The sequence below is a fragment of the Martes martes genome (genome assembly GCF_963455335.1).
Source record: "Martes martes genome assembly, chromosome: 14".
NCBI lineage: Eukaryota > Metazoa > Chordata > Mammalia > Carnivora > Mustelidae > Martes > Martes martes.
Window position 1 is genome coordinate 87,886,165 of NC_137902.1, and position 24,251 is coordinate 87,910,415.

Here is a 24,251-nt window from a genome sequence, read left to right on the forward strand (position 1 = left end):
GCCTGCGGTCCCCTGACACTCCAAGTCCTGGGGGACCAGTCTCCCGTCCTTGCTTCGACCTTCAGAACCACCACTGACCACTGCTTTCCCACGCACATCTTCCCAGCACGTCACCGTCCCAAACACTCAGCAAACGACTGGTGTTGGAATTAAATGGAACCAAGAAAATACTGATTTTTCCCACTCATGGCAGTCGTGTGATATCTCCATTTAGATACATCTTCTTACAATCTCATAAGAAAACATAAAAGTTCTGCATATTTCTGTTATCTTTATTGCAGGATCTACAGTCTTCATGCTGATTTTGTAAGTGGTTTTCATGATATTTTCTTACAGTAATAAGCTCTTTGTAGGAATTCAGTTATTCTAAGATTCAGTGGGTAGCCCTACTAAATTCTCATTAATTTCAATAATATTTCTGTCTATCCTCTTGGGTTTTCCTGGTAGGCAACCATATTTCCTATGAAAAATGTCATCTTCATTTCCTTGTTTCTAATCATTTGTGGCTTTGAAATGCCGCCTATACTTTCATCCCTTTGCTATTCATTTCTAACCTCAATGTCCTGTAATCAGAGAAATTGTCCGTACCATAACAACTACTGTAAAATTTTGGGGGTTTTGCTTTATGAAACATTAAGAAAATCATTTTGCAAAAATGTGCCATGTGCGCTTGAGAAAATTATATATTCTGTAATTTTCAGGGCCTACCAAATCAAGCCGTTGATTTCATATAAAAATATTCCATATCCTTAATAATTGTCATCCACATGATTTGCCAGTTGCTAACAGATGTATGTCTAAACCTCTCCTTACAATGGTTGATTTGTATATTCCTTCTTTCAATTCAGGCATTTATTTTTTATATACATTTTGAGTCATTTTTGTTAGAAACATACGAGTTTAGGATTATTAGGGGTTTTTTGGTGAAATTAAAAAGCATCATGATATGGTGATACTAATCATTCTATATTAAGACTTCAAAATTTGGGGGCGCCTGGGTGGCTCAGATGGTTAAAATCTGACTTTGGCTCAGGTCATGCATGATATCAGGGTCCTCTGATGAGCCCCAAGTCACTGGGCTCCCCTCTCAGCAGGGAGTCTGCCTCTCCCTCTGCCTTTCCCCCCACTTATGGGCATAGGCACCCTTTCTCCCTGTCAAATAAATAAAATCTTAAAAAAAAAGACTTATAAACTTAAATTACTTCTTTGCACATTTGCTTGGTAACTTGTTTTAGGATTTTGCTTTCAATATTTCTAGGTGTACAAACAAGATATACTTATTTTTAATTCAAAATGACCTATCTGCATTTAAATGACTATTTTTGTCACATTTATTGTGCCTCATTACTCATATTACGTTATTTTGTTGCTCGTTGTTTCCTCTTCCTTTGTAACTTTTATTTCCTACCTTCTTTTGAATTGACTGTTCTTAAAATCCTGTTTTTCCTTCCTTCCCTCTTTGGACTTGAGTTTTACACCGTTTCTATCCTTCAGTGCTTACACTGGAAATCTCAATGCGCTATGAGCCGTTTAGTGCTGACAAACTTCCACAGAACAAGTTTCTAAGTTCAGTCATGTTCTTATTTCTAACCCTGGCTGCAGTCCTCTGTCGATCACAATCATTTTGTTTCCTGGACAGAACCGCTCCCTCCTGTTTCTGTAGGGTACATGCCTGACACATGACCGGTGTCCCGTATTTGCCTCTTGTGTTTCTGTTACCCTCTGAGTTTACACATTTCTTTCCTCGATGTTTCTTCTAGCGTCTGGGACTCTCCTTACCAGATCACCCGCTTTCATTTTAAAAACCATTCTTGAAACTTCGTCTTCTGGAGTCGGCTGGTGGTGTATTTCTTCTGTGTCTGTCTGTCTGGGTGTCCCTGTATCTTGGCTGGGGACACACTTGGAACTGGACAGTTACGGTACTTAATGCTACACGGCGAGGGGAGTGCCGGCACCTGCAGGCTTTGCTGGGTCCACAGAGGGGGTCTTGTCTGGCTCCGACAGTCCTTGCTTTGACACCTTCTGGTCACCTCCACTCCCTTTCACATTCTCTTTAATCTTCCTTGATTTCGGCATGATGCTTCTACAGGTGGATTTACTCTTATTTATCCTGCCTGGTATCCTAGTATTTTTTCAAGTCTGGCCACTTCTTGGCTATTTTGGCCCTTAATTATTGCCAGTCTCCTCTGTTGAAACTTGACTCTGACCCCAGTTCTCCCCTCCCTGTCCCCGCTTTCCTTCCTCCCACGCCTGTCTCTCTGGGCTAGAGTCCCTGCCACTTATCTACACTCATTTTCCGTTGTTTCCAGTGTTCTGATCCCACATGTCCAGTATCTGATTTGACAAGTCTTAAATTTCAGTGAGAATATTTTCGTTTCTAAACCTTCACTCGGTTCTTTTGTAAGTCACGATCACCTTTGTCAATAGTACCTGGTTGCTTTCTCAATCAGTCCCAGACCTTGTTTTTCCAACAGCTCACGCATTTATTTTATTTGATGTTCTTAAGGTATGCGTGATCTGGGATTTTTAGGCATCCGTTTACTCCGTGGTTTCTTCTGCCTCCCACTTCTGTCCCCTGGGGCTGCATAGCCCTGATTGTGAGCTCATGTTTGGTGGCATTTTTATCTGTGGGAATCCTTGGGGAGGGCGGGCCTCTAGCAAGAATGTCACATACTTCTATGATGAGCCATCGGTACTGCTGACCTGTGGCCACACTAACTTAATCCAAGGACCATGTAAATTTGAACTCCGGATCTGTGTGAGGGCAGGTCTGGGGACGTGTGTTTTCAGGGAGTTATTTCTTGCTACCTGGGGGGTTAGCTGGAAGGTCGGTCCCTTTCCACCTTCTCTCTGGGTTTAGAAGCCTTCTGAGACCTCCAGCGACAGGGCAAGGTTTGTGTCCCATAATCCCCTTTTATGCACCCTAGACCCTGTTTGATTTCCCCTATGAGGCCATTTAAAAATGCAGCTGGCAGCGAGGGAGGTGAGCAAGCATGCCGGGGTCGGCCACGGGGCTGTCATCGTATCTATCGGGTTAAACTTAACCGTAGGAACTCTGATAATGGTACTTTCAGTGAATGGGAAACATTAATCTGGTATTCCTATCTTATTAGGAAAAAAATAAAAATGGACATGATTAGTTACTCACAGGTAAACAGAAATAGCTACCTTAACGCCTCCATCCTCAGACTAATTACACTGTACACATCAAAGCTTACACCTCGAACTGGCTGGGGAATACTTTAATCTGTTCTCTTTATACAACTGTCTTGTCCAATGTCTGCCTAACTTACACAGTTTAAGCAACACGAAATTACAGTTTGCACAGGGAAATTATATGGAAATCACCATTCATCCCGGGCAGCGTCACAGTTGCAGTGACGTTGAGAATCAAGGCAGTTCCCCTGTAATCCACAAGCACACTTTTGAGCACCAGGCAGAGAACCTCCCCAGTAAGTGTGTGTTTCATTGGTTCTTCCAACCCACCAGCTCACGAGGGTTCCATCTGAAAGACAAGTATGAGAAAAGTGACACCTACTTTGCCCCCCACTGCCTGCCTCCCCAGCATAGTCCTTTACTCCCCTCTGTCTAAAACACAGATGAGCAGAGGTTAACTCCACAACAGGGTCCTTTCAAGGAGGACTTCCAAAGGTTTAAGAAACATTTCCACATCTAGATGTACATTCTCACCATATGTTTTACTTTTATTAGAAAATGAGCAAGTCGTCCCTAACTCATTCAGGCATGATATCTACACATTTCTCCTGAGGACTCCAATGACATCATTTATTTGGACAAAACATTGAAAGAACTGTCATTTAAAAAAAAAAGGAATGAATGAAAACCAGAGTAATTTGTACACTGCATCCAAAAGCTGTTCGAGAGCCTAAAATGCCATTGGAAGATGTAATATGGGACAAAATATGGATTTCTTATCTATGGGATGAAAAGACCGGTACTCTCCCGTCATGTCTTCCAAGTGTGCTGGAGGAACGAGTTTCTCGTACTGACACGTTGGCTTTGTATCTGGAAACCACAGACATGGCCTGATAAGCCTCCCTCGTGCCCGAGGCGGGTCCTGGGCTCTGGACAACTGAGGCCAGTCTAGCTCAATGCTCAAATGCTCCAACAGGGCCAGAGGCCCCCTCAGCTCTTCTGGGCTGTGTCCTCTGCTGAGGCCCCAGGACAGACATGCAGGGTGAGGATGACAGGGAAGGAGGGCCCTCGGGAGGGTGGAGGGGAGCAGTGCCTCATAAACAGAGTCAGAGCAGGAGAAACGGAAGTGACCTCCATCAGCCGCCTGCGAAGACACCTGTCCATTTCAGCGTGCTCCCTCCCTCAGACCCTCAGGTTGTCCCCACCCGGCCCCCACCGGGAATCTGGAACACGTCCCACCTTCTCCCTAACTTACAGCCGCCACCGCTCGTTATGGTCCCCTGTGCGACGAGCCTTCACCTGCTGCCCACAGCCTCCCAGCGGGCGCACACGGGCCGCACTCATGACCGCCCACCGCAGGCCCGCTGGGTGAGATGTGCGCCAAGAAATCAATGTCTGCAACGTTTGTTTTTTCCCCTCAGTGTGTTGAAACTTATCTGTAGGGGGTGGAAGATCTTTTCCACTCAACAGACACTTTTTAAAACACCATTTTAAACATGGGATTATTCAACATCCTTTCCATAGACGGAGGAGCAAAGACATCGTTGCCCACGGATGTTTGCTCACACCCGATTCTCTCATTTCCTCTATCAAGCAAGAACCAGCAAGTGTTGTTCAAGGTACAGAATGCATTGGGCTCCATTCAAGCTTTCTTGGAGCAATCCAGAGAACGTGCAAAAGGATCATTAAGAACAATGCAAAGAGGAAGAAGAGGCTGAAGGGAAGGGAACAGGGCTCCCCCCACCTCCGGCACCTGAGCCCCTGGCTGGCTGTGCTCCGCTCCGGCCACAAGGGCCATCCTCAGGGACCTTCACGCCCACGGCACGGAGACCGAACAGTCTCCTGGAATCAGCACTTGCCGCCCTTGAGCTCCCTCTTAGGCCCCCAGAACCGCAGCCCCTGACACCTGCAGCATAGAGACCTACCAGCTGCTGCAGGCAAAGGCCGCGGGACCCTAACAAGAGCTGAAGCCCACGGCTCCCCAGCAGCCCTCCCGGAAAACCACAGGAGCCAGGCCCCCGCCTTCTCTCCTCTCACGATAAACCCCGGTGAGCTGGTAACAACTGAGGATTTGAACACAGGGGAATTCTTGGGGGGAAAACTCGATTCTGACTGACATTCCCGTTCCCAGTCCGCTCCATGACACTCTTAAGCTCCCGACAGCCACCTAGGGTGGTTTCCCACCATATAACCTTCCACTGAGGGCTCCCGGGGAAGGCTCCTTGCGCCCATTCATGTCCGTGGATGACCACCGTGAACCAGTGCGACCCTTTTCAGGTGTCTCAGGCGACAGTGTTTAGGCCTCGCCTGTGCCGTAATGAAGGGCCACTGGGCTCACGGGCTGGACTGCGCCCGTCTGAAGGAGGTTTGTGCGAGTTCTCCAGCAGCAGCCCACGGAAGGGCAGCCTCCAGCCTGTGTAGTTAACAAGTCCCTCATTCCGTCTCCACCCCAACCCCAGTTAAAGCCTCGGTTTGGTGGCGGCCGTGGCTGCGTTATTTACCGCTGTGGGAGGGAGCACAGCCGAGGAATCACTTGCGAATCAGGTAGGGAGAGGCCCGCCCTCCGTGTGGGGATTCTTTACTGACCTGGGCCGCGTGTCCAGGCTGTGGCACAGACCACACGCCAGCGCGCAGAGTTTGCTCCCAGATTCAAGGGGGTTTGCTTGCCGGCCCTGCTAGCGGCTGGCGTCTACACCGCTCTGCTTCGCCTCTTTCCCTGCTCCAGCAGCCCAAGCCGCCCTGAGTTCCTCCCCCGGGGGCTGCTTTCTCCGTCCTGGGAGCGACCCGGTTTAGCTGGCTCATCTGTTTGGCAGGAACCCAGTCGCAAGGAGCACTAATCCCCCAGGACTAACCACGCATTCCACATGCTGGAGCGAGGCCAAGGAACAGCGTTTGCTTCATGCCTTTCATCGACGTTGTGCAGTTCGGTCCCGGCGAGGTCAGTGTCTGAGCACGAAAGTCTTGGGGAGAGGAACCCCCGGGCTGCTGAGCGGCAGGTTCAGACCCTGAGCTTAGAGGACCCTGACTACCGTTCTGACAAAATGAGGCATTTCAAAGGAAGAACATACGAAACCAAAAGTAAAATTTTCAAGAATAGAAGCGCTATGAAAAGCCACTAGCCGGGGTGCTGCGTGAGAGGAGCTGCGTAACACCGACACGGCTCCCTATTAATGATGACCGAGAGACTAATCACACTCAGCCCATGATGAAGAATCTCTCAGGATAATCGCCTCCAGATAACTGAGCCCCGCGTGCTGTCCCCCATCTGTCTAAGACCAAACATTTCGGAGGCGTGGCCGCCCTTCATGGTGGCTGAGCCCTGAGCGTTCCGATGACCTCGTGAGGAGGCTTTCGTCGATCCGTCGCCCACTTGAGTCTGGGAAGAGACTTCCCAGCTCGCTCTCCGCTTTGAGCGAGGGGCCACACATACGGACCCCGCTCTCCGCTCCGAGGAAGCATCTCTGTAACGTCCCGATCGCGACATGGCACCTGGGTCAGGCCCCTGCCACCGGTGGGCACGGCAGCCCGCGATGGCGAGGGACTCCCACGACTCACCGCGGCCAGCTGAAAGCCTCGACTTCTTGCAGTGCAGGACCAGCTCCTGCCGGCAGTCGTCCGCACCGTCCGTGATGGCTTGGAGCTGGTCCGGGCTGGCTGCGTACTTGAAAAACACGGGCTGGGGGCTTCCTCCATTCGAGCTTTTGACCTTGGCCAGCTGGGAGCCATTGTGCTGTACCGAGATCCAGGTGGTGTCCTCTGGGCAGAAACAGGGTTGGGAGGGAGACAGCGACTGTGACTAGGTTGGAGCAGTTAAACATAATGTGAGAGTCGGAAGCCTCTTTTATCTGAATTAGGGTTTTATTGTTTGTAGCTATCAGGTCTCTTTGGCGTTGGAGTCAGCATAAGGGACACGGTTAAACTGTTAGGAACGGGGACTCTCTTTATTAGAATTCGTCTTACCCTGAATGCAGCCAACATCGTCAGGGGGCCAATTCTTAAAACTCTGTGTTATAATATTCACAGTTATAAGTAAAACGTTTTGTCCCTTAATTTATGCCTTTCCATTACTGTAAGAAGAAGCTAAGTTTTCACTGTGTGTGTATGTGCCCTTATGTTAATACACATATTACTCTCCACTGGACTCAGCATTTTTTCCTCTGGTAATCAAAGAAATGCATAAGAGACCCATGGGGGGAATGAGCAGCTCACATGATCATGCAAAACGATAGGAAATCAGTATTTTTCACAAAAATGGACTGACCGTGTGTCAGCATCTCACTCAGTGCCCAGCCCCAAACGAGCGCCCGCTGGAGTCGCTGATAGACCCATTCCTGCCAGGAGCACGACTCACTCATGTCTGCTGGTGAATCCTGACCTGTTTCTGCTCCACTGATCACCCATAGTTTTAAAAGAGATTTTGAAACAATGGATGAGCCCTCCACGCTGTTTCAAACAGAAGAGAAAGATCTCCCTTTCTTCTACCTTCCCCCCAAATCTAGGTCCTCCCACAGTGTAAAAGGGCCATGGTTCAGGGGCCAAAAGGCTGGCTTCATGTTGTCCTAACCCAACTTCACTTATAACATCAAATCACATAAAACATCCTCTGGAACACGCATCTGGTACAGACATGATCGGTCGACATATTTCCAAATTATAGGGGCTGGAAACAGTCACGTGAGGTTTGTTCTTATTACTTTTAATGGCTAAGACCTAAACAAGGTTAAAAAATCAAATCGATTTTTTAAGGTTAATCAAGGTTAAAAAATCAAATTCATTTAAGGGGCTCTGAGCGTTCCTATAGCAATTTGAATCCCACAGGTTTTTCTCCCCCCCTTTAATCATGTTTTCACCAGACATTTTATATTTCAACATTTTCCTGGAAAATTTCTTAAATGGACCTGGTGTTATTTTTTGCAATTACCTACTCACATTCACGGTCAGGGTTTCTTCCACCAGACGAAAGGGGGTGAGAGTGCCGAAGGAGAAGCCAGGGGCTGGGCTCGGGGATTCGTGGGTTCTAATGCCGAAGGGTCATTTATGTCCATGGTTTATGGCACAAAGAGAAACGCTGTGCCTGAGGGGCTCCCGCAGGCTGGTGGCCGTGTGATGGACTCATGGTCGTGCATGTTACAGTGTAATCAGAGATTCTTGAGTGGAGAGAAGGGAAAGTGTGAACATAATCTCAAAGCTTCCTTTTGAAAAAAAGAGAAATGTCAATGCTTGTCCTTTCTAGAAATATCACTTGTAAGGCCCCAGCGAGGGCTTGTTATGTTTCCTCGATGTGGCACAACGTGGGATTTTCATAGGTTTCCGACTGTAGTGGGAAGGCACCCTGGAGAGGCAGCGTGACGGAAGCTCTCGAGGACGAGGAGACAGACCAGGGAACTGAAGGGACCAGCATGATGGAAAGACACTTGGTTGTTACGCACCATATACCGAGCACAAACGAGATTGGAGGAAATTAACTGTCATGGGGAAAATTTCAAGCAGGACTTTTGAACTGTTGAATGAGGCCCCATCACATCACGTTCTCCAGCTCAGTGGAGCCTCTCGTCTGCCCACGAGCAGGGAGGCTAACCAGGGCTCCTGGCCCACCGTTTGCTTGGGCAAACCAACCTACATTAACGTGATGCTTTGGTTTGATAAGCAGGATATAAAAAATAACACTGACTCACCATATCTTATGATACCCCTAGTTTCTCTTTTTATTTTGCCAAATTATATCCACTTGGCAACCTGCAACACTTGGTACACTGTGGATTGTATCTCTGAACTATACAAGGCATCTTTTAAGGGGAAGCAGGTGGTTGAATGGGAAAAAGGAAACGGATGTGTATTTTCCACGGTCGGGGAAATGTGGCCCCTCGGTGGGTCTGCTATGCTCGTTTTCATCTCCCCAAGGGAAAAGAAGAAAAAAGACTTGATCACAAAAACCCTGATGCCTGCCTAGGGGGTCGGTCTGTCCCTCATGAGATGGACATTGATCTCCAGGAACGGGAAGGCAAGAATCCCCTTTCTGACAGAAGCCTGAAATGAAGCCCAAGCTGGGTCCAACACCAGGTCTTCGGAAGGGAAGCCAGCTGCCAGCATCTCTTCTGATGGGAAGCGGGTGCTCGAGCTCAAAGACGAGGAGGCAGGCGACACTCGAGGCGACGGGACCCATTGCCCTCCACGTGCAGGAGAAGGACCCAGTGGAGGACGGGCACTCACAGTGACGCAGGACGGCAGAGGGAAGGGGAGACTAGCAGGCGTCCCTGCAGTCACAAGATGACGTGAACCCTGTGTTCTGGGCCGGACAGCCCCAACCCTTCTCAGGACTCGGCAGCACCACGATCCGGAGGGAAACACCACAGCGGGCGGCTCCCATCTGCCTCACGGCCCAATCCTCCTGCTGCACAGAACAGGGATGGGAGCCCGGGAGCACCCACTCACCCAACTCCAGGAGACGGGGCCACGGCACCACACAGTGTGGCCACCAGGCTTTCTGAGGTGCTCAAGTTCTCAAAGAGCGCTGAGGCCCGTGACCTTTCCAGAGTGCCTCATGCCCCTGGGTCTTATCCTGGATTTCAAAGGAAAACACACTCCTGGGAAAATAGAACCAGATCACAGGCTCTGATGGGCACCTATGTGCACGCAGGGCTGGGAGGGCCCAGCAGCTGCTGTGAACGTCCAGTGGGGGCCAGAGGAAGACAATCGGCGGCTCTGATCTGCCCCTGCGCTAGACCTAGGAGGCACTGGCCTTGCCGTGTTGTCCATGTGCCAGAGCCCAGGAGGATTGGACGCTTGTATTTCACCAAGGAGAGGGACGGCTCCTTGCGGCAGGCAGCCCCTGGGTCCTGGGAGAGGCCCAGAGGCCGCCCTGTCTCAGCCCCACCCCTTTGGGTCCCTCCGGATCAATACTTGCATTAGGGCCCCTACAAGGGCAGCCATTCTTGTCACAGTCTGGAGGCCTTGAGCTTTGCATGATTCACTTTAATATTTTCCACACAAGACAACGCTCTGAGACACAACTAGATACTCCAAGAAGTGTAGCTACCTCACGGTCTTCTTCTCCTGGAGTTTCAGAGGGTCATCTTGTCACTTAACAGGTCACACTAAGTGTAGCCTTATGTGTCTGCTCAGTCATTCGTGTGGACACCTGCTGTTTAACGTGGAGGGACACAGGGCCCCGCCCCTGGAACCTCCCACGTGTCAGTACCGTGGAATGTCATTAGGGTCTCCCCCTGCATTTCAGCCCATCGCACAGCAGGAGAGCAGAGCAGTTTCCTCGGAGAGAACCTTGTGTAGACACTTACAAAATTAGACACAGACGGAGCACTGTGTCACGGTCAATGGGAGAATACAGGCCCTAACTGGTGCTCTTGGAATCATCAAAAAATTCTCTAAGCCTTTGATGCCAAATTTGGTAAATGGGGAGACCGAACCAGGTGACATCAAAAGACTGAAAACCATGGTTCTGGCCATCTTCAAAGGCCGTTAACCAGGCACAGTGCTGGCCGAGCCACCATCTGAGGGCTGGGCTCTCACTGCTTGTCGAGACCATCTTCCCGTCCATCCACAGGCAGGGCCGTGCTGATGAGAGCGGGAGGACGAACTTTCCCAAAACACGCATCTTTCCACTCCCTTGGGAGCAGGGACAGGACCTGGTCCGGAAGTCGTGTGTCCCCACGCATGCTGGGCGCGCCTACTTTGGGAACTCCCTTTAGAAGCTGCAGGAGATCAGCCAGAATGACGTCCCCTCCGTGGGCGCAGGAAGGGTTCCTACCAGGCAAAAGCCCATAGAAAAGAGATGCAGGGTCGTGGTGCATGACTATCATCAAGGAACATATTTTCTCTCTTTTTTTTTTCCTTACAAATTCTAACATTTCAACATTATAGAATCTTCTGGAAGAGATGCTATTTTCGAGCAAAACCTGCCACACGTGACATGATGATGCCATGCTTACTGTCTGTCTCAGTTTTCAAGGGCAAAGCAGAGAACAATGGAATCACAACTCTTCCTAAGCAGAGAAAAATATATTCCGCAGCGGCTGTGCATGTGTTCATGAAGGAGACTCTCCAACCCACATGCAGAGACTTTTTATTTTGTTTTATTTTATTTTATTTTTTACAAATTCCCAGCAAGTGTCCCTATCTACAGGCACCAGAGATACCCCAGAGATATGCAGGCCCCGGTCCAGACCACCTGAATAACATGTATACCGCAAGACAGCGAGTCAGAAGAACGTTTCGGTTTCCACTGCATGTACAGCTCACCTCTCCGCCCTCCTGGAGTCAGTATGAAGTGTGTGATGACATGATGCCTAACAAACGTACATACCTCGATCAAGAATGCCTCTTGCTGTCTACGGCCATACCACCCTGAACACACCCGATCTCGTCTGATCTCGGAAGCTAAGCAGGGTCGGGCCTGGTTAGTACTTGGATGGAAGAATGCCTCTTGCTGAACAGATGCCAGCCATCGTGGGCGCTCTCGGCGAGCCGCGATCTTTGCTGCTGGAGAGACTTGCCTTGCTGTTGGCACTGCTGACTGATCAGGGTGGCAGTGCCGAAGGTCAGGGCGGCCGTGGCCACTTCTGAAAAGAAGACAACGGTGACATCTGCAGCACGACTGACTCCTCCTCTCCTGAGTGACATCTCTATAGCATGGGATGCCATCGGTTCGCTTTTTACCTGCAGTAGAATTTCTTCCAAACTGTCAACAAAGCTGATGCAATATTCTAAACACTTTGTTCTTTCAACCGCCTTCACTGGGAGTAGATCCCACCTCCACAAACCACTTTCTCTGCTCATTCGTCAGCAGCAACTCTTCATCCGTCCAAGCTGTATCCTGCAGCGGGTGCGTCCCGTCCTCAGGCTCCACTTCTGATTCTGGCTCTCTTGCTGTCTGCACCACTCCCGCAGTGACCTCTCCCTCTGAAATCCTGAGCCCCTCAAAGTCATCCCTGAAGACTGGAATCTACTTCTTCCAAATTCCTAGTTATGGTGACCTGTTGATCTCTCCCAATGAATCATGAATGTTCTCCATGGTATCTAGGATGGTGAATCCTTCCCAGAAGGTTTTCAATTGACCTTGCCCAGATCCATCCGAGGAATCACTATCCAGGGCAGCTACAGCCTTAGGAAATGTTATTTCTTAATGACGATGACCTGCCAGTTGAAATGACCGCTTGATCCATGGGCTGCAGACTGGATGTTGTGTTACCAGACATGAAGACAACATAAATCTTGCTGTCCGACTCCATCAGAGCTCTGGGGCAATTGGGTGCACAGTCGGTAAGTGATGATAATGTGAAAGGAATCTTTTTCCTTTTTTTCCTTAGCGGGTCTCAACAATGGTCTTAAAACACGCAGTACACCATGCTGTGAACAGACGTCCTGTCCTCTAGGTTCCGCTGTTCCATTCACAGAGGACAGGCAGAGGAGACTTGCCGTGATTCCTAAGGGCCCTAGGATTGGAGAAATGATAAATCAGCACCTGCTGCACGTTAAAAGTCACCCGTCGCGCTGGCCCCGACCAGACGATGAGCCTGTCCGTGGAAGCACTGAAGGCAGCACGGACTCCTCCTGTCTAGCTGGGAAGTCCTCGATGGCACCTTCTTCCCGTGGGAGGCTCTCGCGTCCACCCTGAAAATCTGCTGGTCAGGGCAGCCGCCTTCGGGAACGATCGCCATCTTCCGGATCTTCCGGATCTTCCGGATCTCCTGGATCTCCCGGTCACTCGCTGCAGCTCCTACGGCAGCGTGCCACTTCACCTTGCACTTCCGTGCCACGGACGCGGCCTCCTTCCTTAAACCTCAAGCACGGATCTCTGCTCGTTTCAGGCTTCGCTCCTGCCGCGTCCTCCCCTCTCTCTGCCTGCACAGAACCGGAGAGAGCCGGGGCCTCCCGCTTTGGCTGAGGAGAAGGTCGTGGCTGGTTGGGCCTCTTATCCACTAAAACGTTCTCTGTATCAGCGATAAAGCGGTGTCACTTTCCTCTCATTCGTGTGTTCACCGAGGCAGCACTTTTAATTTCCTTCAGGAGCTTTTCCTTTGGTTCACCACTCGGCTAACCGGCATCAGGGGCCTCCGCTTTCAACACGCCTTCCTCACTGAGCTTTCATCGTGTCCAGCCTTTGTTGACAGTGGGAGGCAAGCAGCTTCTCCCTTCTGGTGAACATGCAGAGACTACGGTAGGGCTGTGAGTTGGCTTAAATTCAGTACTGCTGTGTCTTGGCAGTAGCGAGCCCAAGGACAGAGAGGAGCCTATGTGAGGAAATGGCCAGTCGGTAGAGCCATTTACCAATGAAGTTCACGGTCTTGGATGCACATAGTTCATGGCGCCTGGAAACAACCCCAATAGTAAAGATCACTGGTCACAGATCATCATAACAAATATGATGGCAACAAAAAAGTTAGAAATACTGTGAGCGTCACCAAAATGTGCCACAGAGATGCCAAGTGAGCAGGTGCTGTTGGAAAATGGGGCTGGTAGACTTGTTTCACGCCGGGCTGCCACAAACCTACAATTTGTTTCAAAAAAGAAAAAAAAAAGCAAATCCCTTTGATCTGAATCCAAGCTCAGTAAAGCAAAATGCAATAAAATGAGGTATGCCTATATTTAAAATAGCAAATGCAACCTATAATAGTCATAGTATGTTCAGTGAGCTGAATTCCATCTGTCCCCCTCCCTCGTCTGAAGGTCAACGAGAGACGTTCATTCCTCTTCTTACTCAAACGCGGTGTGGCCCCTGGAAGCCCGCGGCACAGCGATCAGGGGTGAGGACGGGCGACCAAACGCCTGAATCGGACATCTGACCAGAGAGGGAGGTGTTGACTGGGCTGAGACAGAAGCTGTTGCAGGAAGACAGAGGCAAAAGAAACAGAAAATCCACACCAATCCACGGACATAAAAAGCACAGCAGGGTGCCCTGACAGGTGTCCGTTCCGCAGAGAATTTCCTTTTGAAATTGATGGGAGAGTATGTAAAGCAGCTGACTGGCCGCCCTCCGTCCTGCCACGACGCCGGCTGGAGGCCACTCGCCATTTCTGTCATGGGAAGAAGGAGGCTGTTTAAGAAACACGGTGGCTCGGTCAGCACAAGCATGGCAGAGTCCATGGTAAGTGCTGGGTCACGGACACGCTGAGTCGATGAATCAGGATCTGAGCGGGGCAGCAGGCAGGTGTGGAGCCGTGCACTCGACGTGTTCCTCGAGCCCATGCCGACTCTTATGAATCTGATGCGGAGTCATAGCTCTGCCTTCATGCCATCTCCTCCCTGAGACAAATGTTCCTGCGGTGCCGTGTCTGGGGACCAGTGTTTGGAGCACGACTAGGAACACATCAGAGGACCACTGCGGGGGGTTCCCGGGGGCACAGACGGCCCCGCTGTCCCCGCGGGCAGAGCCATCGAGCTCACGTTTCTCATCCTGGCATCAATGAAGTTAGATTCTGTCTCTTCTGCATAGGAAGGGGATCGATCTGTTAACAAATTGCATAAACAGTCCCTTCAAAATAGTTTATTTTTTGTTTTGGTTGCTTTTATTCTAAAGATGCTAAAATTTATACGGAGTATATTCAGAGTATATTCTGGCATGAGTTTGGAAGGCTGTTACCAAGTATATACTTGTAGCCATTGCTTTAGAATTTTGTGTTTTGCATGTTTCTCCAAGTGTGAGTATTTTTTTATAATAATTAAAGAATGCTTAATTGTCCACGGGCCTGGTAGCTTCACGGAGAAGGTGGCCTTGCAGCGGAAATATTTCCCTCCCGGGAGAAGAAGGCCAGGATCTTAGTTCTTCCACAGTCACAACGAGGTCTGTTGGGGGACCTCATGGGACTGTAATTCTGGTTCCTTCCTGGATCACCTTGGATTGTTTTAAACTTTTGATTAAAAACTTCGCAGTGTAGCTTCTGGAAATATTTGTCGTCTTTGAGTTGGCTCTGCATTTCTCTGTCTTTAGCATGACGCTTTCCTTATGGCTTTGAGTTTCATAAAAAACCTGGGCATTTACCATTATTTGGAAATCCTCTCCACAGTATTTCTAACAAAGCAGGATGTGTGCGTGCGTGTGTGTGCACGTGTGCGTGTTCCATGCTCCAGCTCAACCCTAACTCATGGAACTTCATGCCATTTATTCATCACATAGAATAAGAATATACCAACCTCAGGGGTTTTCTTTTATGAAAGGCAGCTAGAAACTTTTCTAAAAACCTAATTACCCAAAAGGCCTTGTGATACAATGATCTGTACTTTGCTTGGTCATTTGCAAAGCAATATGAAGGCGTACATGGTTGTTAAGTGTTATCTGATAATAAAAACATATAGCAATATCAATCATTAAATCATGACCCCTAACGTTCACGAATTCCTACACACACAGACACGCACATGCACGCTTTAAAGCTCTAAGACTTTCCAAGATTAAGTTAGAGAGTTTGGAAGATGTTTAACTTACAGAATCCATGCCTTCAGTATTATCTGAACGCACGTGAGCCACTCTGCTGCCCTCGCGGATGCTCATTAAACTCCACCACAGCCAATTTTACAAATGGAGCAACGGAGCCGTGGCCTGGACCGAGAAATGAACAGTGGCACCGAATTTTACAGCTGCATCGGCTCTATTTCTCCCTTCTGTGATGCCCTTTGCCCTCTTTCCATTTTAATTTTGGTGGACACAGGGCAGGCTGTGCCAACGAAACCAAAGATCCAAGCCCCGTGGCCATGGCTTCTGAATCTGTATGTACCTCCGAATTTCTCAGGGAGCTTCATAAAAACACAGCTTTTCCTGGGATGCTGCCGCAGAACCCGATCCCGCTGAGAGCAGAGCTGCCCTTCTGTGGACAGTGGACAAGGGTGTGGGGACCCAGAGACGGCCCATGTTGCTGTGGGATGCTGGACAGCATCCACCAGCCACCCCAAAGCAAAGGGGATCCTGCTGGTCTGTTCAATTAATGTGTAAAGTCACTCTCCAAAATGTGTTTTTAGAAGTTCATAGTGCCGAGGAGATTCTAACTACCCAGCACGCTTTCAGATGACACATTGCACTTGTTTTTATGACCAACAGGTCCCCACTAACTAGTCGCACAGCTGGAAACGCAACCTCACGTAGTCACTGCGGGAATGCTGCTCTCCTCTGCAGACCCGCCTCTTCCCTGCTGCTAATACCTGCACCGTCCTTCCAGGGCTCGGATGCAAACATGGAAGACGTTCCAGATGCCTGTCTTCCTCCAGCCACATTCGGTCCATGGATTCGGCCCCGACTCCCTCCCCTCCTCCATTCCCCCCTGCTCTGCCCCATCCCCACTAACGGGTCTCCTTGCTCCTGCCGGGCACAGCCTGGTGGCCAAAGGCCCCAACTACTCTGCCAGTGGGAGTCCTGGACCTGTCACTTTCCAGCAGTGTGACTCGAGGGTCCCCCTCGGGTCCTCCTCCCCCCACATCTGTCCAACAGATTAGGATCCCGGGAGCACTCCCTCTGCTTGGAGGCTTGCTCGGGTTTTCTGGAAGCAAACCTAACTGTCAAACTGAGTGCATTCCTGGATGGGTCTATTTAAAATTGTGACCCTTCCCCCATCCACGGTCTGTGCGCCCGCCCCCACCTTAGTCAGCGTCACGGCACCTGCCCCTGCGCACCAGCCACCTGCTCCAGCAGCAGCTCTCAGGGCTCTGGTTCTGCGCACAGACCTGCGCACCGCATACAGGGGGTGGGGAGTGTTCTCCTCCGCTCCCTGCTGCAGTTACCGCCGTGCCCAGCGCAGGGCGGGTACTGAGGACACAGGAGCTCCATGTTGGGAGGCACTGTTTTTTCAACTCCTCAGTGTGGGGCATTACTTGGACATTCCTTCGAGTCATGCCTGGGAGGAAAGTGATTCGCATCCTCAGGAGACAGTCGGTGAGGCCTTCTTCTCATATACATTGGCCAAGAGATTTTACCTATTAAAGGCTCCTTCTTTTTTTTTTTTTAAAGATTTTATTTATTTATTTGACAGACAGAGATCACAAGTAGGCAGAGCAGCAGACAGAGAGAGAGGGGGAAGCAGACTCCCTGCTGGGCAGAGAGCCCGATGCGGGGCTCGATCCCAGGACCCTGAGATCATGACCCGAGCTGAAGGCAGAGGCGTAACCCACTGAGCCACCCAGTCGCCCCTAGAGGCTCCTTCTTGCCTCGAGGATAAAAAACAAACAAAACCCTGGCTTATATGTCATCAGATAGTTTCTCGTGTTACCCAGAATCAAAACCTGAGCTCTGTTCTTGCTTTCTCTTCGCACTTTGACCATAACTACTCTTCCCTCTGCTAGTGGGCTCGCTCTGAAAAGGCAGCAGCAATGACAGACCATCAAAACACGTCAGTGATGTTAGGAAATTCGTATTAAAACAAGTGTCTATGAGCCAGCGGCACATTCCAAAGGCACTTTATAAATATGCACGACGAAAGCTTCCTGGGGAAGCCTGGACCACGTGTCCACCTGCGTGTTAAACTATTTTTCTTTTATTGTAACCGTACACTGCAGACAATCAGGCAGTTAGCTGCCTGTCACGCCTTTTGGCAGCAAATGTCTTTTTTTTTTTTTTTTTTAATAAAGGTGACCTCAGCCTTACCAACCCTGCCAGCAGTTAATTATCAAGAAAACAACTTCAGTCATTGAAAACTTACTCACCTTTGCAATGTGCCAGCTGGGATCATTTTCACTTTTCTCCAGATCTCAAAATTTTTCAGTGTAAAAGGAACTTTGCTTATAGGACAAAATATATGAAAATCTTTAATAGGTCCTAGACTTCTGTGGTAATTAGACATGTGATTGATAAAATTAGAATGTATTACTGGGATGCCAGCATCTTTATTTAGCTTTCTCTGTTCTTGGCATTCACTTGAGCCATGAAAACAAAGCAGAAATTGAGTAAGTTGAAGGCCTGTTACAACCGCTGGAGCCCAGGATATGTAGAAAGATCCTTACATACTTAACACTGCACATACCTTCCGGTAAAGTAAGTCAATATATTTGCCTCTTATCCCGTTGCAGTGTTTTGGTCAGTTTCTATGATAAGATGCTTGCCCCAAGGCCCCCAACAGTCATACATCCATCCAATGCAAAGTTGGGGATAGTTTTGGGGCTGGAAGATATAACTGATCCAATTCAGATCAACACTAGATTCACCATCACCAAAGTGCTCAGATTTTGTGTATGGAGTGAGAGTAGGTGTAGAAACCACAGCAGAACTTCCAGCTTGTCACGAACCGCCATTGTCAATTCCCCCATAAATGACTCCTTCCATCTAGAAATTGCAACCCTATCGGGGTGACATATAGCCAGAGCAAAGAAAGCAAATTATAACCCGATTAGGGTTACCTGAGAACCATTTACAGCTGACTCTTTTCTGACCAGTGTCTCAGACTTTGCAAGGTCACACTCTAAGGTTGCCGAAGTCCCCACCAGGTCCACGTCGCTAGAGTAGCATGGGAAGTTTGTAAAGGAGGGTTGTTTCTGCTAGTGAAATGTGACATGAGCACAGAAGAGAAGATGTGGCCACCGACACACACACACACACACACACACACACACACACACACACACACAGACAGGTTAAAGGAGGCATCCGAAGTTGCATCAGTACACAGGTAGCTGTCATTCACCACGGTACATGCACTGATCCTTTGCAGGACTTGCCTACGACACACCTGTATCCATCCACCATGTATAACTGGGTTTCTAGGGAAAATGAAATACTGCTTATGCATAGTTACACAGGAACACACACGTTCCTCGACAGAGCTAAACCTTGTGGTTTTGCACACAGCAACCAATCACACGAGCTTAACGGGCACAATAAAGCGTATCATTAGCGTACCTGTCATATTGCAGTACACAAGAGCAGGTCCCAGCGGGCCACTTCCGTCTGAATCGATATAGTAGAACCCTGAGGAGTCCCCTCTGTGCCTGTGGGCGTCACAGGACTGCTCGAACAGAGCTGCAAAGGACAGGGGTCTCAGACAGGGCTGCAGTGGGACGGATCCCTCCCTGTCCTTAGTGATGGGATGCTTTCCCCAGTGATACTCGTTCTGCCTTGCTCTGTGGGACGGTTTCTCCAGGGGAGTGTTGCCCTGTGTCAGTCAGGCAGCATGAAGACCCTGAAACTTGGAGCGAAAGATTTTAAGAGGTTATCACCGTTTGTATATGAACCCTGCCAGCTCTAGCAACAAGATTCATTCCAAAACCACAGTAACTGGCCTCCCGCTATCTCCTATTCTGCCCCATGATATCTAAGCCTTGGAAGTGCAATGGCTTTATCTCCCTAAGTGATCTGTTATTATCTAATAACCACATTGATGTATTAAATTATTCAGTAATTACATCCTCTGTTTACTTAAAACGATCTACTTGTGCAATGCATTACTTTCCAGAGGAGTTTTATAAATCAGCAACTCTCCTTCACTCCACTTATAATGTGTGTTTTAAAAGGAAATTTCCTGAGATGCTTCACAAATGATTATTCAAGCAAATTGAAATAATATATATATATATATATATATATATATATATATACACACACACATGAAATATCTCTCAGTAATTTCAACATATCCCGATTCTTAGTTGAATTTTTTTTAATTTATTTACTTGACAGACCGAGATCACAAGTAAGGAGAGAGGCAGGCAGAGAGAGAGGAAGGGAAGCAGGCTCCCTGCTGAGCAGAGAGCCTGACATGGGGCTCGATCCCAGGACCCTGAGATCATGACCTGAGCCGAAGGCAGAGGCTTTAACCCACTGAGCCACCCAGGCGCCCCCTTAGTTGAATTTTTTATACATGCAATAAATGTTTTGCTATCACAAGGCAAGTGACTAACATTGACACAGACCCGCAAGTGGCCAGGCCAGAGCCACAGAGCGGAGTGATCCTAGCAGGGACAGAGGGGGCGAGTGTGGGTGGAGAACAGACACCATTCTAAGCTCACTGAATTATCTACTTTTTAAAAGTCTGCCTCTTTTGAAGAGTGAAGAGAATCCGGGAGAACGGGAGGCAGGGCAGCCAGGGCAGAGGGATTTTCTCCTTTCTCACAGAAGAAGAAGATCAAAGTCATGTCTGCCTTCCCAAGGATTTTGCAAAACATGACATTCTTTTATAAATTATGGCTGAGTGTCAGTGTGTCAGATTAGATTGGCCCCCATCTGTCCCACACCTAGCACCGCCATCCACTCTCATGGCCACGGAGACAACACGGATTGCTTTCCCAGACATGCGGGCAGTTTGCCCACTCATGTTTGTGTTTCTGCAAATACATAAATATGCTCGTAACTGCCTAGGAGAGTGTCCAGTGGGGCAGACGCAAAGTGCTAATGGTGGTTACGTTTGGGTTGGGGCTGGGCCTGCCTCGGACCAGAGGCAGAGAAGGAAACACTAGGAAGACACCTGCTGTACGTGTGAATGCAGACACATTCGCTGGACCCTGACACCCAAATCTCATCGTCTCTGATCCCTTCCTGCGGCTCTGGAACTCTCCCACCTTCACTTCGGTAGACAGAGGACCACAGTAAAGTCAGTTCAGTCGTTCGACCAAGTCAAATGATGGAGGCACGAGTGAAAGACCGTTTTTTATGACACTTGGGACTTTTTCACTCAGAGCTGTTTGAATGTTTGAATCAGAGTTACCGGTAATGCTTTAGCAACGGTGCCTTAGTCATTAAGTCTGTGCAGGACACCTTGCTCGATGTGATGGGCAGAGACTGTAGGTAGGAGGCCACCCCATTCCCAGCTGAACCTCTAGACCAGTTACCCAGCCTCAGACTGCCCAGATGCCCAGCCCCTTCCAGACAGTCGCCTCGGCAAGTTCTTATCTGGCACCGTAATAGTAAACAGAGATGCAGGTAAATTGCTCTGGTTGAACTTATGGGATTTGGGGGGGGGAGTGACCTCCCTTTGTCTGCAGAGCCTCCGGGCTCCTCTGCAGAACCCCTGGGCTGGGGACCGGGCCTCCTCACCCCAGCCCTGATGCCTGCTTCCCCGGGGTTCAGTTCACTTCAGGTTGGATACGGGACCATCCATGCTTTGCTCGGTGACCGGGCCTCCTCACCCCAGCCCTGATGCCTGCTTCCCCGGGGTTCAGTTCACTTAAGGTTGGATACGGGACAATCCATGCTTTGCTTGGTGAATTTTCATGTCATGCTGTCTCTCTAAAGGCCCAGAGACGGAAGACATGCTACAAAAGAAGGGACTCAGAAATGGTGGCAGCCACTCTGGAAAACAGTACGGAGGTTCCTCAAAAAGGTGAAAATAGAGCTGCCCTGTGACCCGGAAATTCCACTACTGGGTGTTTGCCTGGAAGATACAAATGTCATAATCCAAAGGGGCATGTGCACCCCAATGTTTATAGCAGCAATGCCCACCGTAGCCAAACCAGGTAAAGAGCCCAGACGTCCACTGACAGACGGATGGACAAAGAAGACGTGGTGTGAAAATACAATGGAATGTTACTCAGCCATCAGAACGGAGGACACCTTGCCATGTGCAACAACATGGATGGAACTAGAGGGTATTGTGCTCAGTGAAGTCAGTCAATCAGAGATAGACAACCGTCATGTGATCTCACTCAAAATTGGAATTTAAGAAACAAAACAGAAGAGCATAAGGGAAGGGAGGGAAATATAAAATAAGATGGAATCAGAGAGGGAGACAAACCATAAGAGATCCTCATGAAAACAAACAAGGGTTGCTGGAGGGGAAGGGGTGGGGGGATGGGTCACTGGGTGATGGGCTTTAAGGAGGGCATGGGATGGCATGGGCACTGGGTGTTACAGAAGACGGATGAATCACTGGCCTCTCCCTCTGAAACTAATAATACACTACATGTTAATGAATGGAATTGGAATAAAAATATATAAATTTTTTAAAAAAGAGATGTCACTGATACACAAAAAAAGGAAAAAGTAGAATAAAAACATAGACAACAAAAGCTAGTAATTAGAAAGCAGTGAGGATCTCGGGGCTCTGTCGTGAGCTTCTAGTGGCAATGAATCAGGGGTCCATAAAGTGTGCTTAGCTGTGAAATTGAGAAAATAATTCCCCCGTGTTCACCTTCCATTCGAAGTGGAAGAAATGGGATGGAGAGGTGGTCGAGAGCCCTCGCTGGCAGCGGTGCTACCACGGTCAAAGAAGATGACCTCTGTCTTTCCTCAAGCGCACAGTGTGGAAAATAAAGTACTTACCTTCCAGGGCAGTTCTGAGGGTTAAAGGAGTTGAAACGTGCAGAACTAGACAGAGTGAGGGTCCCACAGGCATGCAGTAAGTCCCCACTGTGTAAACCACCACCGTCATCAAAAAGCACCAAGATTGCAAAGGGACCTGAACGTTTGCCTGGCTTCTGGCTGACATCTAGAAACCCCCCATGGTATTTCCCATCCTGTGCTCCTCCAGAGTCTCTCCCCGTGTGATTTTATAAATACTGACCATCAGTACTTTGTCCTCTTTACTTTGCCAGACAGGATTTGAGAACCAAAGTTGGGTCCAACCCAAGGAACAGAACAAGTAACACCACCACGCCATCTAGATTGCTTTTTGTATTGGGGGGAGGGGAGCTTGTTTTTTCACTTTTTGTTACATTTTATCTTCCTATACTTATCTTCCTTTGCCTCCTATTTTATTTTACTTTTTCCTATCCTATGTGATACTATGGATTTCCGTAAGCTGTCGTAACATCACTAGGAAATAAAATTGGTTAAAAATAACCCAGACAAGGGCACCTGGGTGGTTCAGTTAGTTAAACGTCCGACTCCTGATTTCAACTCAGGTCATGATCTCAGGGTCATGAGATCGAGTCTCATGTCGGGCTCCATACAGGGCTGGGATTCTCTCTCTCCCTCTCCCCCGGCCCCTCCCCACCTCTAAAATAAATAAATAACCAAACCAGACACAAATTAGTCTCTAAAATACCTGCTGGTTTTGTTGTTTTCCACCTCACGGTTGCACAGATACAGACACATACACCACGTCACGGAAAGGGAAAGGAACCGCACGGAAATTGGGACGAGGTGTGAGGCTTACGGGAATGGCAGGTCGCACCCGTGTAGCCAGTGCGTGCACAGTCACAGTCAAAGGTGTCCCAGGACTGGGAACATTCGCCCCCGTGTTCACAGTAGCTGGGCAAACACCTGCAAGAGAACAGATACACCGGCTGATCCCCACGTTCGGTCAGGAGAAAATGCGTGTCTTAGCGCTAACCTGCTACAGTGAAACATGGTAACGACAGGGCCTCCGGGGGAAAAACGAGACCATGGACAAAACCTGCTGGGTCTGTCAAGAAGGTTTCCTAATGCAGTACCCACCACAGATAAGAAACCCACTAGATGCTACCAATTGTTCTAGATTGGCAGCAGATCAATTTTTTACACATTGCATTCTATCAAAAAAAATGTGTTTGCTTTTTCACAAATAAGGCAAGATTGGTTTCACCCATGATCTGAGAGACCAAGTGCTAGCAAAGGCCAAAGGCGGCCAGCCGCACCTGTTCCCCTCCCGGCCTCCATGTCCTCCCAGTGGGACCTGCAGATCCTCCCCACCGAGAGGCTTGGCCTTCTTCGACCTGGGTTGGGCATGGGACCTGCTCTGACGAATGGGGCATTAGCAAACTGAGACATCGGGGGCCAGAAAAGTGTTTGGGGGTGAAAGACCTGTACCTGGAAAACTATAATAAATTGATGAGAGGAACCAGAGATGACACAAACCGACAGAAAGACATGCTACGCTCATGGATTGGAAGAATTAGTATTGTTAAAACGTCCTACTGCCCAAAGCAATCTACCTATTGAATGCAGTCCCTATCAAAAGGCCAATAGTACTTTCCACAGAACTAGAACAAAAAAAATCCTAAAATTTATATGGAACAACAAAAGACCATGAATAGTCAAAACAATCTTGAGAAAGAAGAACAAAGCTAGAGGTATAATTCTAGATTTCAAACTATACCACCAAGCTACAGTAACCAAAACAGTATGGTACTGGCATGAAAACAGACACAGAGATCCATGGCACAGAAGTGAGAGTGCAGAAATAGACCCACGGTCGTATAGTTAATTAATCTATGGCAAAGGAGGCGAGAACATACAATGGTGAAAAGAC

The 24,251-nt window shown here is 48.8% G+C and overlaps 1 pseudogene across 1 annotated transcript in view; it reads right to left on the reverse strand.

The window, feature by feature from the left end:
• The window catches only part of LOC308355049 (contactin-associated protein-like 3), a 107,597-nt pseudogene that overhangs the window by 19,340 nt on the left and 64,006 nt on the right, over positions 1 to 24,251 (reverse strand). The window contains exons 10-13 of the transcript in view: positions 23,178 to 23,284; positions 18,989 to 19,108; positions 6,712 to 6,912; positions 3,349 to 3,505 (exon numbers count right to left, since the gene is read on the reverse strand). The product of the transcript in view is annotated as a contactin-associated protein-like 3 (transcript). The remainder of the gene's footprint in view (positions 1 to 3,348; positions 3,506 to 6,711; positions 6,913 to 18,988; positions 19,109 to 23,177; positions 23,285 to 24,251) is intronic.